The sequence below is a fragment of the Corvus hawaiiensis genome, chromosome Z, assembly GCF_020740725.1.
Source record: "Corvus hawaiiensis isolate bCorHaw1 chromosome Z, bCorHaw1.pri.cur, whole genome shotgun sequence".
NCBI lineage: Eukaryota > Metazoa > Chordata > Aves > Passeriformes > Corvidae > Corvus > Corvus hawaiiensis.
In genome coordinates, this window is record NC_063255.1 from 77,020,721 (window position 1) to 77,040,194 (window position 19,474).

Consider the following 19,474-nt stretch of genomic DNA (forward strand, 5'->3'; position numbering starts at 1 on the left):
CATCTTGTATCCCTGTCTTTGACATTGGTCTTGTAAATATTTTTCTACTAGGAATATAATTAATATAGTGGAAGCATTTTTTTTTTCTCTCTCAAATTTTAAACAGTAAATTAAATTATTTAGCTTCATATTAGTTTGATTTGGAAAAAGGCAACAGGAAGTTTCTTCTTTTGGGGGTGGGGCAGGGAACCTTGAATTTATTTTAAAGCTCATTGGATATGGAACGTTTTGCATCTGTGAAGGAGTGAACAGCTTTTATTGAGAAAATTTCCTTCGTTGCAGCTCCTGTGTTGTTATGTTTTGGATTTGTGAACAAAAGATTGTTGATAATGTAGGGATGCTTCAGCTGCTGAATAGAGCCTGCACAGTGTCAAGGACTTCTCTGTTTCTCATACTGTCCTGCCAGCTGGAAGTTGGGAGGGGATGCAGATGGGACATTTCATCCATTTTTGTCCAAAGAGATGCCCCCTACCACATGAAGGTAATGAAAACTTCCTGTTTAGAATTGCTTTTAGTTTTGCAATTTTCTAGTATCAAGTAGAATTTTCTATAATTTTTATAAGAGCACTTATATTACATGAACATAGAACATACTGTTTTACACACTCTCCTTTATCATTAGACAAACTTTGTGTTGCCACACACTAACCAATATTTTCCCACTAACCTATATTTTCCCTGGCCTGTCAAATAAATAAAAAATGGGCATTGTATTTCATTACATCAGTGAAGCAAAACCATTGTGATTTTGAATCAAGCATTTACCAGCAGAGATTCAAATCAGTTCATCAGTCTACATCTCTATTTCACAAATATTTTCGGGCTCATTTGGCAAATTCTGATGTTTTCTGACATAAATTCTTTGGGTACTTTGCAACATTAAGCTTTTCTTTTATGATGTATTTCCATTTGCAATATTTCCTGTGGAGAGCAAACTGAAAACACTGACTTCTTCCAGAGTGAAAGAGTAACGTCTATTCTTTTATAAAACAACAAACACCTGAATGTTGACAGTATGTAAATTGGGGAAATCTAAAGGTAATGAAAGATGATACCTTACAGTAAGCCCTGGCTATAGAAAAAGGAATTTGTGGAATACATCCTATTTTATCATATATTGATTCAATATAAAGAAAATTGTAGTTGATAGTGCAAATATATACACTGTCAAGAGCAAACAGAGTGCATTTCCCTGCTACCCAAAATACAGAATAATGGATTACAGTGTTATTGCCATTATCATGGAATGGAACTCGTTTAGCAGTTGATATGAAAATTGTTATGATGTTGTGAGAGATTTGGAATGTTTACAGTGGGTGACATAATGAAGTTGGGAAAGGAGAAATAAAGGAAAATTGTGTGGTTTATGCAACAGATTATATCATTAAAAAAACCCCAAACTGCAAAAAATAGAGTTTAAGCCTTCTTTTCAGATAGTGTCATTGACCATCTTCTCTGTTTTCAACCAACAAATCTTAAAATGCAGAGCTGTGGATTTCTTTTCTTTTTAATTTTTACCTTAAGTAAAAACTTATGAGTAGTTAAACCTGAACATTTGAATTAATTCTTTTAAGAACAATTTACCTGATTTTTTGTCCTACTAGTAGAATGAGAAATTATATCTTTGACTGGCAATTGCACTACTATGTACAGTCTTTTGTGGCACTGAAATTTAATGACCTAGGCATATCTACTTTAATAACCTCTAGAACTTCCTGGCTGCTGACCCTGTTCTGAGTGAGCCCACATCCAAACCTGCTGGCCTGCAAGCCATCACTAAATGCCAATGATAATATAATGCAAGAAAATCCACTTTTTTTTTTTTTGGTAGAGTAATGGATTTGTGGGTCAGAGTTTGAATTCCTAGACCTCTGCAATATGAATAATATGCTGTTGCAGTGGGGATCCTGCAACATGCATATATCAAACCAGGAGTCCCGTGGAAAGGAAATATATATGGACAGACAGATTCTTGATAGCTGTTTCAGAGATGTTTATTTCTCCAGCCACATGGCCGGAGCTCTGCCGAGGAACTGTTCCAGTCACGGGACCAAGGGTCCTTCTGCCCGCGCAGGGAACACAAACCAACCAATGGGAACGAGGCTGAGCAGGGGCAGGGAAGCCCCGTGTCTGTGCCCTCAGGGCCCCTCTCCCAGGGCTACACGGCAGGGGAGGGACCCCAACAATATGCAGCCATTTCTTTCTAACCCTCAGTTAGTATCTCATTTGAATAGCCTTCATATGGTAATTTTGACTGGTAAATGCAATATACCCCAGGAGTTCACAGTCACACACCACTTCATAGGCAGCTACTAGAACTACAGGTTAATTTCATAATTCTATAAATACATTCTAGCAAAATACCTTTATCATCTCATGGCACAATTGTTTTTTGGAAGGGGTGGTTGAGGGAAGACCAGAAATGTCATTAAGTCAGCTTTCACTTTACTGTTAATCGTGGCATACTTTGGGCTGGAAGGGACCTTTAAAGGTCTTCTATCACCGTGTCCCACAGCGGTAGGGAGGAGAAGAGAGATCCAACAGGCAGGCATTGTACAGCAAGATTGATTTATTTAATTATTTTACAAACTCTTTTATAGACTTTTTTTCTTCATCGTCTAGTTGGTCAAAGGATCAGCCACCCCTTGGGGGTGACTGGCTAAAATCCTAAAACATCCATTGTCAAAATATTTTCCTACTGTACCATAAACAAAGCTCTGCAAGGTTGCAGGTGTTCATGGTTTATAAACTCTGCTAGTATTTTCCGTGAGAAAAATATCTCATGGCACTGGAAAGAAGCAAGAGAAATTCTTGCTAGCAGCAATATTGTATCCACAGTCTTCGCTGCAGTGAGCAGGAACATCTTTGACTAAGCCAGGTTGCTCAGAGCCATGCCCAGCCTAGCCTTGAATGTTTCCAGGGATGGGGCAGACACCACCTCTCTGAGCAGCCTGTGCAAGGGTTTCAGCATCCTCAGAAAATGCTTTTTCCTTAAATCTCATCTGAATCTGCCCTTGTTTTAACTGAAAACCATCACCCACCCTTTGCCCCATTGTTACAGGCAGTACTGATAGGTCTGTCCCCAACTTTTTTATAAGAATTGACAGGCTGAAATCAAATCTCCCTGCAACCTCTTCTTCTCCAAACTAAACCACCCCAGCTCTCTCAGACTTTGCTCGTAGGATAAGGGCTGTACCCTTCCGATGATTTTGTAGCCCTCTTCCAGACCATTTCCAACAGATCCATGTCTCTCCCAGACTGAGAATCCCAGAGCTGAATCCACTACTCCGGGATGAGTCTCACGAAACCAGAACAGAGAAGTCCCAAGGTCGTATTTAGTACTATCATTATATTGGTAAAAATACCTGGAATGAAACAACTCTGATAAAAGTTTTTCAGACATAAAGTTAAAATATCCTTTACAGCCAGAATGGTTATTTATAAAATTTGTTTATTTTATGTGAAGCAGCAGATCACAGTATTCCTCAAAGATTTAAGATAATTAGCAGCACATGATCTATAAGAGTCACATCTATTCTTTAATATAAATTGTTGCCTATAGTTATATTATAATTACTGCATGTGTTTTATAATAATGCTTTTTGTCACACAGCTGGCCACCAGGGTGTTTTTTAATGTTGCCAAGTTCTTAGCTTCTCCTCCCTATATCTGGTATAAATATAGCTCTCTTTAAATTGGCTGCACGGTTATTATCCTGTCATTATGAATAATTCTACTCTATAATTTTAAAGACAAAAAGGATATTGATCCAAAAGGAACATCCCTCTGAAAGTAACAGCTCTGCTATTTTGAGACTGCATGTTGCTTTCTGATCTGCCTCATCATTTATTAAAAAAAAGAAAATATCTGTTGCTACATCTGTTTTTATAGATAGAGTTATGGCATGGTCAAACAGCAAAGCCAAATATGGATACAAATGAGGAATTCTTCTGATTATTGTGGCTTTAACAATCCCAGAGTGCAAGAATTCTTCATTAGATGTGGTAGACAGAATTAACTCGCTGCTTGTACTGGGACTGGTTGAATTCCTTGGTAAATTGAGGCAATCCTGGTGACACCAATCATGTTTTACCCCTGAGCCCTTAAAAACTGGTTTATTCAACTGGAGGAGGAGACTAAAGATGTAAGTGCACCTTAATATGGAACATCTAATGAGAGGTGAAATTATTAGACTTTAGGTTATATGTATTTTTCACCATTCTGTTGAAGTCTATAATTTCAAAGCATTTTGGAAATTTTGTTCTTTTATCCTAGCTTTTATTTTATGCATGAAATTTTTTTTCTGGAATTTATGGACGAGTACTTTTCTGGAAGATTTCTGCAGACAGATCACAACTATTTCTTTTAAGGATATACTGTCCTACTGTCTTTCAAAGCTTTTTCCTTCATTTCAGCAGGGCAGGAGCCAATTATTTCAAGTAGCCCCAGCAGTACTTGGTACTAAGACCATGTGTGGTTTTATCTGAGTACATAATGTGCCACAGAAAGTTCATGAGTGTATTCTGTTCAACTCTGAAATTAACTTGAAATTGTCCCACTTTTGCAGACCTGTCCCAGGGGGTTGTGTTTCTGAGGCAGAAGAGGATGAGGATGGGAAGCTCTTCCACAGCAGAACAAGCTTCAGACTGAATGTTTCCAGCAGTGGGTAAGAATTAAAGATCATGAACCTGACAACCTGTTAGTTTTTGATTTCTTTGGAATGAGGTATTTAGTATTCATTTAGTATTTAATGGAGGTTGCTCTGAAAAATTAAGGATATTTCTGATTTTCTGCCTTATTTACCCCCTGGGAAAATAAGAATGTGTACAAAAGCATTAAGGAAAAATACCTCAGGCCACATTTTATAACAGATTTTACTTATCCACACATATTTCATAGTCTTAAGGATTGACAGCAGACCTACCTGCTCAGAGTGGTTGCTTCACATGGATCAGAAAGAAAAGATCTTTTTTTAAATGAGAATATATTAGGATATGGACACAGATATCTCTATTTACTTTCTATGAGATCTGACCTATACTGTACCACAGTTTCTGAACTTATATTGACTTTATCCTTTGAATTATACGCAGCTCTGGTAACAATAATTTGCATCTCATGATGGAACTAGCTGACAGAATAATTTCTAAAAGCCTCAACAATGCAAACCACCAGAAGAAAAACACTCCACCATTTGCAGGAAATAAATAAAGTGTTTAAGAAATTAAGCACATATTGTAAAATATGTCTGCTGCAGACTAAATTTAAGGTAAACATCTGAACACATATTCCGCTGCACCTTCCCACAGAGGTGCTGCCTCTGTCCTGCAGGTTCGTCCTTGCTCAGTAGCGAGGCTGTGACACATCTGGTAAGCCCAGGGTGGTTTTGGCCACAGGCTGAGCTGGCTCCTGTTTTCCTTGCAGTCCTGAGCCCTGCTTCATGTCTGCCAGTGGCTAGCTGATGGCACTGGCTTCACTTTATTTGAGTACCTTTCTGTCAAAGAATGAAAGGGAAAATTACTTTTTACGAGTGTTAGCTGTGGGGAAGCAGAAGAGAATAAAATCACCAAAACTGTCCTTTTTTGTGTAGCAAGAAAGGTTCTGACTGCAGCCAAAATGTTATTCTTGGAGCTACTGGAGGCAAAATTACTATGCTTCCTACTATAGAAGTTAAATTTAGAAATAAAATTTTGAAAGGCTTAGAATGAGCATTTGTGCAAATATTAGATAGGGTAGAGAGTTAGGCAACAACCAACCATGTGAAATTTTACAAAGGCTTTCTTAGATTGGAGAAGAGAAGGGTGAGGTACAACCCCATCATGGTCTACACCTGCCTCTTGGGGAAAAGTGGAGGGGCAGGTGCTGACCTCCTCTCTGGTAACCAGCAACAGGACACAAGGAAATGGAATGAAGTTGCACCAAGGGAAGTTCAGGTAGGAGTTCAGGAAAAGGTTCTTCATCCTGAGGGTGGTCTGTACCCGGAACAGGCTTTGTAGGGAAGGGCTCATGGCCTTCCAAGTTCAAGGGGGGACAGGGTTTTCAGTCATTTGGTTTAACTGTGTGAGGAGCAGGGAGTTGGATTTGATGACCCTTGTGGGTCCCTCCCAGCTTGAGATATTGCACAATTGTGTGATTAGTGAATTCACTGTCTGTGGCTTCAAGGTTTCTAAACAGTGGGACTCATCTGTGAGGTAAAGTGGTTTGCATATTTGGAACTTCATAGACAACAAGATGCTAATAGCTCTCCAGTATTCAGAAAAAAGTCATTTAGAAAGATTTCCCCTTGTTTGTTGCGCACAACCTCACTTCATCCCAAAGTATTGCTCTCAGTGAGTCTGCAGGCTGAAATGGATTAGTTTTGTTTTGGTGCCTGCCACACAGCTATAGGAGATTTTTTTCTTATATAATTTTAGCTGAATTATCTTCGTGAAATGGAGAGCACTGGTGCTGTTTTGACATTTCTTTTCTGCCACTTCCACAGTACATTCCCTTTCTTCTCTTTGAAAGATCCACATCAATTGCTTGTATGGGTGGGATGTGCCTCATACTTGGACTTTTAAAGATTTTTTTAAATAGCAGACTGCCTAGAGTTGTTAGATGCTTTTTCCTCTGTTTCTCCCATGAAAGGTAATTTCAATTAAGTAAAGTGGACAGGTTTATTGGGCTAATTTCACAAGGAGAATTTGTGATGTGCCCGTGTTTGCTGGGCAATGTTGTAATGATCCCTCAGCCAGCTCTGGGATTTGGTGTATCTCCATGAGTTAAAAGCATATCAAGCACCAATGTTAACTTCAGTTTTAGAGGTAGTGCAGTCTTAAAAAGATTAATTGATTTAGACTTGGCTCTGCTCTTCCTACAGTGATATTGTGTCCTGGAGCTAATTGCACATAATTAATTCATGCTTGAACAACAGCTGTGAAAAAATATTTATTTTCTTGCTTTACTTGAAGAGGTTCCTCTGATGGTGGTGCTCCATCCATGTCCAGTCCTGTGCAAAAGGCAGAAGAAGAGCCCTACACTGACACAGCAGACTGGTGCTAGACCACCCCACTACAGACAGTTTGGATTTAAATCCCACCTCTGACGAAGCACAAGGCTATAATCTGGGAAAACCTCCTTTCCCTTGTGAAAGAATAGCCATATTTTGGACCCAATACATATTAGTCAGAAAAGTCACACAGTTGCCTCTTCAACTAAAATATTTTTTCTTACTCCTTGTGAAAATGGTGTATTATGTACTAAAGGGGCTGCACATCACCCTCCTGAAGGAAAGGGCTCTTTTTCCCCCTTGAAGAAGGAATTTGGATGCCTATCTATAAAGAGAAGCTCAAAGATTTTTCTCTCGAGATTTATATCCAAATCCCTGAAAGTGTCTCTGGGGCTTTAAAACTCCCTTTTTGCGGAATTTTCACAAGTAAAGGGGCAGATTCCTTCCTTATTCACTGGTCCACTGTGAATCTTGCAGTTACTAGTTTGGCTAATTTTGTTTTAGAGATGTGTGTCTTCAGTTAAAGGGTGCCTTACCTTGACAACACATATTCCTTTGATGCTCAAATCTCCACGTGTGAATTTAGGCAAGATTTCCAAATACACTCCTAGGACTGCTTCCCCTGGGTCGTGGAAAAAGCTTTGTGCTCCAGACCTTTCATCAAAGAACTGCCTCCATGGGGCTTTGGAGATTGTTGAACGTACAGGGCTCTTTGTGGATAAATGGACAAGTCTTGTTCGATTGTATTGCAAACAATGCTGCTGAACTAGGCAATAGAGAGAAGTTTTAGGAGCATAAAAAGATGCAGGGAAAAGCTGACTTTCACAGCCAATACAGTAGGGTGATCTGAAATGGGAAAATTGGCTTTCTGAATCAAAGAGATAATGCTGTGATTCATTTGTGCCGGGCCTTAATCCTTCCTGTGTCCTTATGAGATGCCTATTTCTTTCACGTGGTATATTTTTAAAAGTAATTTTGTTCCAAAAGGTATTACTCCATTTGGTCAGAACAGGGAAATTTCTAGAATAAATAGCAGGTAATATTTATATGCGGAAAAAGTAGTTTACTTGTACATATCTACATTAGAAAACAAATTTGTCCCTACTACTTAAGGAAGTCAGATTGCATATTTTCTTAACTGCCTGGTAAATTTTAATTTTTTTTCCCCCCCCAAAAATAGATCCTGTATTGCCTTCATGTCTGTAAATAATATACAAACAGTAGGACATCTCAAAGTTGTGATATTTATTTTCTGCTTTAAAAGAAGACAGATATTCTACCAAAACAAGAGATTCATGGGCTACCTTGAATATCAGATAATGAATAAAAATAAAAAAAGAAATAAAAATAAAAATAAATAAAAATAGTACAGAAGAGAGGGTGGAAAAATGAAATTCATTCATTGAAAGCTATAGTATTTGTGGCTATTCATGTTATAGTTCAGTAAACACTCTGATTGGATAAAATGTTCATTTTACTTGTGGATTTGGAATAAACTCCAGAAGATAAAGGACAGAAGTGAACTAAATAGAAATGTCCTAGATGTTCCTGAATCAGATAGTCTAAATATCTGATAATCAGAATATTGCCAGCGAAGAATGCACATCTTTTAAATCAAGATAGACTACTTAAGGCAATTTTTTTATACAAAAAGAATAAAATTAGATAACTCTAAATAATGTGTTTAATGAACATTTATGTTTTTAAACCATTTTTAGCAATTTTTATCCCAGCGTTCCTCCTTCAGAAGGAGCAAATAAATCAGATTTTATGGGTTGAAAAGTTCCTCTCTCTGTTTTTCAAAATCCAGTCTGAGGGTATTTAAATATAAATACACAGAGGGCTTCATCCCAGCTGTCTCAGCAGCAAGAAAACAGCTTATGCAATCCTGCCAGTGTGCTGGAAACAGATGTCCACCCTCTGGTACTCCTGTGTCACTTGCTGTCACCAGCTGAGAAAATGCAGTAAAGTGCAACTCAGAAAAACTGGTAAAGAAGGCTGGTGATGAGCCAAGATGATTGTCACAAGATGTTCTGTAAAAGGTAAAAGCTCTTGCTGAGAGCTCCAACAAGGGCCTCCATTATCCATGGGGAAAGAATGAATATTTGCACCAAGAGCAAGGGCTGGAAGTGGGCCTTACTCTCTACAAAGCTTTTGTAAGTGGGCATTACTCAAGAGAAAGGTGATTTTCTTTAACTCTTTGAATACAGCTACTTTTATGGTCAAGAGGTGAAATATCTTATTTGCAGGTTATGATTCCCTGTGCTCATTACCAGGCCTCTGGGTGAGTTTTTGGACCAACCCAATGACTTTTAAAAGGTCTTAAAAGCATGAAAAAGGACACAAGACTTGTTTCTACTCATGGTAGAGTAGGGGTTTTTTTAAAAAAAGTAATGAGACTTGTGGATCTCCTCTGTGATGCAACGCTGGGAAAGGCAAAGGAGATTGCTCCCTCTTGCTCTGTTCCCTTGTTTTCACTGGAAAAAAAACCCAAACAGACTTATGGGCTAGGAGGAAGTGTTGATAGTCAAATCTTCATTCTTTATTTATTTCCAAAGTGTAAGTACCACAATGTGCAGGCAGAATGTTTTTTTCTCATGTTGCTGTGCAATCCATATGGCTTTCTTATAATGAAAAAAAACCCCAGTTTATTTTGACACATCCCTGGAAACCCACAAAGCAAAGATTGCTGCTAAATAATATTGCATTTGCATTTTCAAATGTGGGTAAAGAAATAACTTTTTTCCCCCCACAACATCTTTTCTTGCATCAAAGCTAAAAGGAAAACATTCTCTCAGGACACTTTGGGAGGGATATGAGATGCTCTCTGTGTATGAATATTTTTTTTTTTTTTGAGAGACAGAAAAATAAACACAATTTATTTGCTTTCAAGGACATCTTGCCCATGAGGAAACCCTGCCACCTGCCAGCAAGAGATGTGGGAATCATCAGGACACAAGAAAAATCAGCCAGAATGCTGCTGCTGCTGCAACATTAGAGGGAGCTTCCCAGCAAAACAAACGTCTCTTGGGAACATCAGGTGGATGAAAAAGGTGAGCTATTACTGGCACATTGTTGCCATGGGGCAGCATGACAGAAATGTACAATATAAACAGCCAATGGAGATGGGTGATGGAACAGGCATGAAAAGAGCAGCAAAAAGGGAGGAAGAGGATACTTAGAACCACATGCACTGCATGTGACAAAATCATGGAAAAAGCTCTTGTAGGGCTTACATTTAGTCAAGACATAATCATTTTTAATACAGTTTTTCCCTCCTCCCAGTCTGTTGCTGCCCTTTGCTGTTCAGCTGGTGAAAACTGAGCCCTCCTTCCCCGTTTATTTTATGCATTTATTTAATATTATTTTTCAGAATGAGATGGGAAAGGATTCAAATGACAGGTGCTTTTATTTTTTTTTCCTTTTATTTCCATGTGGCTCTTTACACTCCATGTAAATGTAAACTGTTGGCTGTACTGTTGGATTTTATAACTCAGATGTCCCAGAGAAACATTAATAAAAGTATAATATTGTCTTTAATAAATTCTCACCTCAGTGGACTTAAGAAAAGGAAGGAAGGAAGGAAGGAACGAACGAAGGAAGGAAGGAAGGAAAGAAAGAAAGAAAAAGAAAGAAAGAAAGAAAGAAGAAGAAAGGTGGCTAAAAGAAAAAAGAGGAAAAATAAGAGAAAACAATACAAAAACCCCAAAGCAATCTGTCAGGTCAGAAATACATTGCTGAAGTGGCATTATCCACTAAGACAGCTCCTCCTCAGCCAGCATTTTACATTGTTATGATAATTTGCTCGGCAGAACAAGCATGGGGGCACATATGGCATCCCATTATTCCTTTTGCCTTCTTGGAGTCAGACCCTGTTATCACAGGTGCATTTTCTGGCTGCATCCTCTGTTTGTGTAAATGAGCACTGGCACCATCCTCCCACTGGGACAAGCTCACCACCTCTTCCCTGCAAACTGTATGCAGTGCAAAGGACTCCCCTGCAACACATGGTGTTTCCCCCCCGCTGCACTCAGTCAGTTGTGTGAGAAGCCTCAGGTTGCCTGTAATTTTCCAAATGCACATTTTACAGCCATCCTGCAATTAATTGCAGCTTAGCGTGCAATTAAAAGGTCCTTCTGCCAGGTGCTCTCGCGTCAGGGCCGTGCTTCATCAGCCAGAGCAGCCAGGCTTTGGGAGATCTCTGGCTTCTCATATCCAGCAGATATCTGCTCTCACTGGCATTTTCCTCCCCACCAGTGAAGGAGAGATCATGGACACACACGTGCCATGATAGGCCTTGCATAATTCATGCAGCCTTCTCACACAAGGGCTGCTCCAAGCTCTCCATCCATGCTCCACATGGAGGGCTGTGGACAACTGCCTGACAAACTCCTCTGCAGGAGCACTTCTGGCTGATCAGCAAACTCTGGAAACTACAGCAGGCAGAGTTAGATCCCTAACATCACTGTGTTCTGGCAGAACCTCTGTCAGGGATGTGGCTGTGAGATGAAGGATGGGGAGAGGTTTATTTTCAGGGAGGTTGCTTAGGCAGCCACCCCTGGTGACCGCATCACCATCCTTTGCTTCTCAAGTCTTCACCTAAGCTACCAATGAGGAAACACCATGGTTGTTTTGGAACATGCCTGCAATTCCATTGCTCTCAGTCTGCATGCAGCAGATGTGGATTTCTTAATAAAACACACGGTGGGCGGATCAGACAGACAGGACATGATCAGTTTGCTCCTGATCTCACACTGACTGTTGGTTTCTCACCAGCAGAGCTATAAAAGCTACAACATCTGCTTGATACAGGAGCAATCCCTTGTCTAGAAATACAATGATAATTTGCCAAGCAGAAGTGCTTTTCTGCATTGGGTTACAGGAGAGAATTTGTGCAGCATACTTTGCAAACTGAGGTGACCACTTTGCTTAGCTCAGTGTAATATAATGCTGCAACCCTGGCTGAGGCACAGCTTCTGGGTTCCTTTTCTGCTGAAAGCTCTAATGAAGCTGCGTGGCTGTATAAACACACACATACTGTATGTATAAAGTCTGAAGTCTCGCTGTGTTCTACAGAAATAAGGATTTCTGGGTTTTAATCTGTGCTCCAGTACTGTCCTTTGAGGCTGAAGAATAGTCCACTCAGAACAGACAAATCATCAAATGCATCAGATGCTTAAAAATGGCTGATAATGGATCAATTAAAATGCTGATTGCAAGAAACAAGTCCTAAAAGTGACTATAAACATTTCTGTCTTCAGAAACTTATGCTACTCTTATGATGATCAAATCTGGAAGTCGTAAAACCAAAACACAGATACTGCCTAATACAGTGATAACTGTCTTATAAATCTAACATTCTTCATAAGAAAACAACATATCTCCATAAGCTGAAGTCTCAAAATCCTGACAGCAGTTGTTTGGGTGTTTCAGTCTGCTGTCTGAAAAGGGAGAGAGGCTGTTGATCCTTTTTGCACAGTAACAGTGAACATGCACTGTTGATTTTGCCAATCCCGAAGCAATCCAAATCTAAATGGTTACATGCAGCAAAACATCTCTGCAAACCACCTCCTCCCTGGAAATATCTTACAGATTTTGAATCTGAAAATATTTAAAGATTCACGTGTGTGTATAAATACTCCATGAGTTTAAGAGGAGGTAAGGAACATTGGAGAAGAAACATTTGTTAAAGATTATTAAATCCATTTCCAACTCAGGAATATCTGAGGTACCTGCTTCCTCTGCTGGGATCTGAATAAAACATTGTCTTCTAAGGCAATGGACCAGTGAGTGCTTCTCTCTATGGTTTTGGGGAGGATTTACAGTAAATGAATGTCAAGCACCAAAGCATCAAGAAAACCAAAGTTATTATTTTTGCTGCTCCATAAAGAAAAATGTAGCTGAAGAAATATAGTTGAGTGTTTTTTGAACTCCAAAGAACTTAAGAAGTGAGAGTGGTGAATGACCTCTCATGCTTTCAGTGGGCCTGGGGCATATCTGGCACTTCAGAAACATTCTGCCTCAAATTCTGCTCAGAAACATGAGCCTGCATTTGTGTATCTGTGATGCGCACACATTTTGTGATTTCTCAGGCAGCAAACTGTCTCTTCTCTCATATAATTAGTGTCTCCTCATATCAGTTAAGCAAGCAGATGGTCACACAGTTTGTACACACAGATTTCCAAATGTTCCTAGTGTTTGACTCTTGTTGATGGCCACAATCAACAGCACCAAACAGAATCCTCTCCAAATTGTGATAAAGCAAAATGACCATTAAGTTGGATCAAAGGCAGTTATTCATTTAGGTTTAGTAGAGGGTTCATTATAGTCATTATAGTAATACACATGATATTGCATAAATACAAGCACTGTGTAACAGCTGAATTCTGCAGAAATTCATTCAAAGGAGCAGGAAAAATCTTCAAGGGAGACATCACACAATGAGACTGCCCAGCTTGGGGCATGCAATTTGCTGGAGTAACAGGGTTGTGGTGAATACCATGTGGCAGCTGCACTTCATAAAGTATTTAACCATGTGGGAACACACTCAGGGATGCAAGAAATCACCTGTGTTCCAGTCAAGTTTTTCATATGGAAAAATAGTTGTGTTTGGGAAAAACTCTCTCCTGGATAATTTGATTGTTTTGCATTTTGGAGTTTGATGAAAACTTATTTCTGTTTCCAAGACAGAGACCTCTGTAGTTTTATCTTGGTTTAGGGATACTGCATATAAAAAGACATTTGAACAGCATGTCAGTAGTTTGTAGGTGAATATATATTACAGCCACTAAATTTTGTCGGATTCATAAAACTCTTAATGCCCTAATAAAAAAATTCCCTTATGCAGTGTTTTCACTCTAGCTCCCAGTACTTCTCCTTTGGAATCAATAAAAATCAAAAGGATTTAAGAACATAAGAAATCTTCCCCTTAGTGAGATCCATGGTCCTTCTAGCCTAGAACGCCATTTTCAGAAGTAACAATTTTACTTAGTGAGACCATATTAGTTTGGTTTATCTCTTGGTTTTAACACTAACATAATGGATCAATAAATGCAGTAGTGTTTCATAAATGGTAGAGGACCCAGAAAAATCTTTAAAGAGAGAAGGTAGAATCAATTTTGCTTTCTCACTAGCTATTAATTCAGTGAAGGTACAAAACCCAGGATTTAAAGAAACATGTCTTCCCCATGTGTGTCAGAATGGGGAAGTGGTTGCTGGAAGTGCAAAGAAGCTGAAAATAGACAGCAAAATTCTAAGAGAGAAAGTCCAGCTGCATTAACTAAGTGTCATCTGCAATTGGCACCAAATTTTATTTCCCTCCAGGAACGTCTGGTGAACCTGAAGCATCATTGTGAACTCCACACACAGTCGGGGTCATGGTGATCCTGAAAGAAAATAATAGAAGAAAGTCAGCAGGTACAGCAGAGAAGCTTTCCATCTTCATTCCCAACAGGATTCCCTTCTCTTTCCCTTGTTAAAACATGGCCAAGGCGTTACTTATTCTGACCTGTACACCTGTGTGAGGCAGAGCTTCATCCGGACTCAGACCCTGGGTGTAAACATAAACACCATGGACTGTCACTGCTGCTGTCACTGCTGCTCCCTGTCCCTCTCTGAATCTCAAATGAAAGGATAATGCTGTTGTCTTCAAAGATGGTGGATATCTTCATATTCAATGATATTCTTATATTCTTCTTATTAAACTCTTCCCCGTCCTCCCAAAAAAAATCCAAACTGACAAGAAACCACAGTTAAAAAGGACAAGGACAACAGTGATGGTCTACTAAGAACTTTTCGAAGTATTTTCTTTTCCTTTCCTTTGTTTTTACTTAAGAGAAAGGGCAAAGATGAGTACCAAATGGAATAATTTCCCCAACAGTGAATCATAAAATCATAGAATGTTAAGGGGTTGGAATAGACCTTAAAGATCATCTAGTCCCAACCCCCTGCCATGGGCAGAGACAACTCTCACTAGACCAGGTTGCTCAAGGCCTTATCCAGCATGGCTTTGAGCACTGCCAGGGTTGTGGCATCCACAATGTCCCAGAGCAACCTGTGCCAGCGTCTCACCACCTTCACAGTAAATAATTTCTTCCTAATACCTAATAAAAATTTCCCCGCTTTCAGTTTTTACCCGTTGCTCGTTTTTCTATCACTACAGTTCCTGATGCAGGGTCCCTCTCTGCCTTCCCTGTAGGTCCCCTTCAGATGCTGGGAGTTTTCTACCGGGTCCCCACACAATCTTCTCCTCTCCAGGCCAGAGAAGAAAAGGATAAGATTGCAACCCCCTTGTCTTTAACCTCAGTGGAGAACACAGAGCACAAGGGCTGCACAAAAGGGATGGTTAGATCAGGATGATTTCTGTAGTTGTGATAATAACACAACCAAAGATGGTGAAGCTGCTGTATTTCCTCTGCTTGTCCAAAGCAATTCTCCCTATGCAAAGGCTGGTTCTAATAAAGACAGGTAGCAAAGAGGAATGGTTTCATTAACATGTGATTCTGTGCTAGAAATGTTGTTTTGCCAAATGCTTCATCTCAGTGAGTCACAGCAAGCAAAGTCTTACTGATTACGTTGTCATCTGATCTGAGAAAAGAGCAGCACACATGGCAGCTGGTGTCTGGCATAATAACCAGAGAGTGAGCAGAGATGCTCCAGGGTGCTGTTTAGAGCAGAATATTTGAAATCACCTTTCATAGGAGCTCATTGTCTCATCAGTGCATCTTCAGGGAGAGCCAAACAGGACTGTAGTTTCTGTAGTTAGTGCAGCTACACCATACTGGGAACACCCTTGAGACAAAATTAAATCAAATCAAAAATCCTCCTTTTGCCACTGATTACCAGTGACTGGGAAGAAGCTGTCTCGTGGTGCTGGTGTTTTCAACCACAGTGATTTTACTTATATATGTGACCAGTGCCAGTGTCTGGTCCTACTCCTACACTTTGTGTGGTGGACAAGAGTCACCTGTTTTCTGTGCTTCAGACAGTGGAAGAATTAATGCTCCTGAATCCCAAGAGAGTAACTGTACAATGGTACAATTGAGTGATGAATAAAAGTTAGGGTTTTAGTTGTTTTTCCACTCTACACTCCACAGAACATCCTTTTCTTTTTTTTTTTTGTGATCCCAATTTGCTTTGCATCATGTGCTTAGCACATTAACCTTTCAAACAGTCTTCACTCAGTCACCTATTCTTATCAATAATGAACAAAGTTGCAGTTTTAAGAAGTCAAAAATGGCTAGCAGAATAGTATTGAGCACTTGGGAAAAACCTGCAATACTTTTTAGACTTCGGTTTGACACTTTAAAAATTATTTATAATTAATATATTTATAATATATTTGATATATATTAAAATATATTTTAATTATGCAGTAATTATTAAGAAGAAATTTTACATTATTTCAGGCATTATTCACATCATTACTGCCAAGGCAAAGATCATAAGGGGGAAAAATCTGTGCTGCTAATTTCTCAGAAGGAATTCTGTTGTATTTCATCAGAACCCATGCTTGTAAAAAAAAATAGAAGAAAAAAAAAATATCATGCTTCAGAGTTTAAGGCAAAGTGCAACCATTTACCACAAAAATAATGAAACAGATGATCTGTTGTGCAACATTCCCAGGTTCCAGGGTCTCTCCCTTTTCCTATGTCATTTAGAAATGCCTTTTGTTGAGTGTGATCTACATTTTTAAGCACACATCTAAAAACCCTTCCTAAGCTGCTGCAGCAGGTTGGATCCTACTTTGAGTTGCAGCTCCAGTGCAAATGAGAGCCCATTTTTGTGCTTGAGATTCCCCATCAAGGGAAGTGCCTGCCTTACATGAGCTGTGGGGTGAGCCAGGATGGGGTCATTGCAGGCAACTGGAGAATTTCAGCTTCAGGAAAAATATGAAGTCAGTATAATCACTTCATAAATTCACAACAGTACCTAAACAACTCCAAGAACTGTAATAGAAATGTATTCCCAAGGTCACCACACCATTTTATGAGCTCTCCATCTTTTCCTTTAGGAAGTCAAGGGAAAAATGGAGACACATTTAGTTTTTGTCATAATCCCATTCCAAAGTTTAACTATATGACCCAGATAGAATTAATCTCAGCCTAAATCCATCTCTTGAGTCTTCAAGATGACCAGCGAAATCAGGTGATCCAACATCAGCTTCCAAATTTCCAAAATCATGAAATATGTACGTTCAAGGCGAATAATGCTACAATAACAAAACAAAACTATTAATATCCATTAGCTCTATTAAATCATAACAATCTGAGTGAGACATGGATTGCAATTCCCTCTTTGTGAATGAGCAGTGAGAAGCAGGTGTGTGCTGCAGGCACTTCATGCTGGACCAACAGACAGTTGAAATGTGTTGGGGGGAAATATATTTTGAAGTAGAATGAAAACAGATGATTACTGACTTGGCATTTCTTGGGGATAAAAAAAGAAAGAAGTAGGGGTGGCAAAAAGAGGTGAAACCTAATATGTTGGTACTAAACTTTATTGGGCTTTGCCTGTGAACAGAAGTTAATGAGGTAGGAAAAAATCTCAGTGTTTCAGTGCTGTGAGACATTTGCAAACTCTCCAAGCAGATGGGTCATCAATATTGAGATTAAAGTCTTGAACAACCTAACAGGCTTCAAAAGAACACCTCAAAGTTTTCAAGAGATGAAAAAAATCCTTCAGTAGTTGATCTAAGCAGCTTTGGGGTTACAATAATCTTTAAATAGCGAAACAGAGGCGAGGTAATGCAAAGATGCAACTGAGATTCCTTCACTGCTCATTTGCTCATTAGCTTGCTCTAAGAAATGTGACAGGCCTCTAAAAAAAGCACATTTCAAAATAATATTAGGCATTCCTTCTTCAGGATTTCAGAGCCACTGTTTGTTTCACAGGCAGTAGGAGGGAGTATTCCTGCAGGACAAACCCTTAACACCTACTTAATAATTCCCACATTCCAACCCTGCTGTTTTGCATTAGTTTCAATTTATTATACATCATGTTTAAAATTTAGGCACTGCAGATGGCTCTGACAAAGGACTTCATCACGTTCATGTTGAATCGATGGCTAATTAATTGACTTAATCTACTTGCTTAATTTTGAAGGGTAGAACCTTGAATAAAGATTGACTTCCCCTGCACGGGCATTTATACAACTTTGACATTTGCTGTCTACCTATCTTATTTAATAAAAATATGCCCTTCAGATGAAATGCTGAGTCGTTATAACAATAACAATAGCTGTTAAAATTATACCCAGTGTGTTTCATTAGCACTTCTCTCAACGAGACACTTTGAAATAAATTAACATGGCCCGGTACTGGAGAAAGAGATTCACTGATTTTTTCAAGGTTAATTAATGGAATGATTTGAGGGCCAGGTCTTGTGAAGCCCACTTTGGTTGTCAGGACTTGGACTCTGTTTCTCTCATATTTGTCTTTGGTTTGACAGTGAAGAGGACGGCAAGGACTTTGATAGTGGGCCAGTGAGTAAATCTAAAATATTTTCGTAAACTGAACTGTAAAATACACTCTGTAAAAAGATTGAGTTTGCAAAATCTCTTGAAGCATGGAATTCAATCACTTGCCATGCTGTATAATCTGCCATAAAAGTGTTTGTTTCTGTTACTGAATACAGGGGAATTTTCCACCAGTCCTCCTTAAAAAATTGTTGGCTTTTTGGGAACAGTTAGCCACTTACAAGCTTAAATAGCATCATAAATTGATTTCCCATTCTCCTTGTCCAAATATTTGGTAAAATATTGCTCTGGAGCTTATCTCAAACTTCTCTTACCTTTTGCCTTCTGAGGCACCTGTGGTGAGGACTTTTGTCTGATTTGTTATTTATGTCACAATTTAGGACAAGAAAATAATTTATCACCTATCTCCTGTATCCTGTGATGCAATTCCCTTGGGCATCCTAACAACATTATTACATCCCTTTCAGTTTGATCTTCTTTTCCCCTAAACCTCCAACCAAGACCAGTGTTCAAGGGTTTGTTTGTTGTGGTTTTTGGTCAAATGCAAAATTATTCACAGGTAGATGATGAACAAACCTTTTTATTCCTCCACTGGTTTTGGCATCAAGTTTTGTAATATATATTCTTTTTGTTAGACCTCCAATAAATTGCTTTTCACTGATAGGTTTCATTCTGTCTGCAATTTCAGTTTTCAAAAGCACTGAGTACTTCCCATGTTTCAGTATGTGATGTATTTCCCACAGACTTCGAAAGCCTTTCAAAATCCTGTTTCAAATTACGGATTCTGATGACAAGAGGACTTACATAAACTAATAAAATGAACAGAAATCCAGTGCCAAGCATAAGAAATTTAGAATCCCAACCCTGGAATTAAACGAAATTGTAGTGCAAAATCAAATAAAACACATAATTTCTTTTATTTTCCTTTAATTTAATTAATTAATTAATTATTTTTGGTGCAAGCTTCATTTGTATTGTAGCCATCATGGTTCAGGAGAAAGAAAAGGGTA

At 38.9% G+C, this 19,474-nt stretch overlaps 1 long non-coding RNA gene across 2 annotated transcripts in view; it reads left to right on the forward strand.

Annotated features, from left to right (window-relative positions):
• The first annotated feature begins 406 nt into the window (after positions 1 to 406).
• LOC125320022 overlaps positions 407 to 19,474 on the forward strand; it is a 29,847-nt gene continuing 10,779 nt past the window's right edge. The window contains exons 1-4 of one of the 2 annotated variants that reach the window (XR_007200964.1): positions 407 to 481; positions 4,568 to 4,666; positions 9,882 to 10,041; positions 14,312 to 14,825. This is a non-coding gene — a long non-coding RNA (uncharacterized LOC125320022). Of the gene's footprint in view, positions 482 to 4,567; positions 4,667 to 9,881; positions 10,042 to 14,311; positions 14,826 to 19,474 lie in introns of those variants that run through there. The other variant, XR_007200965.1, reaches the window with a different exon arrangement.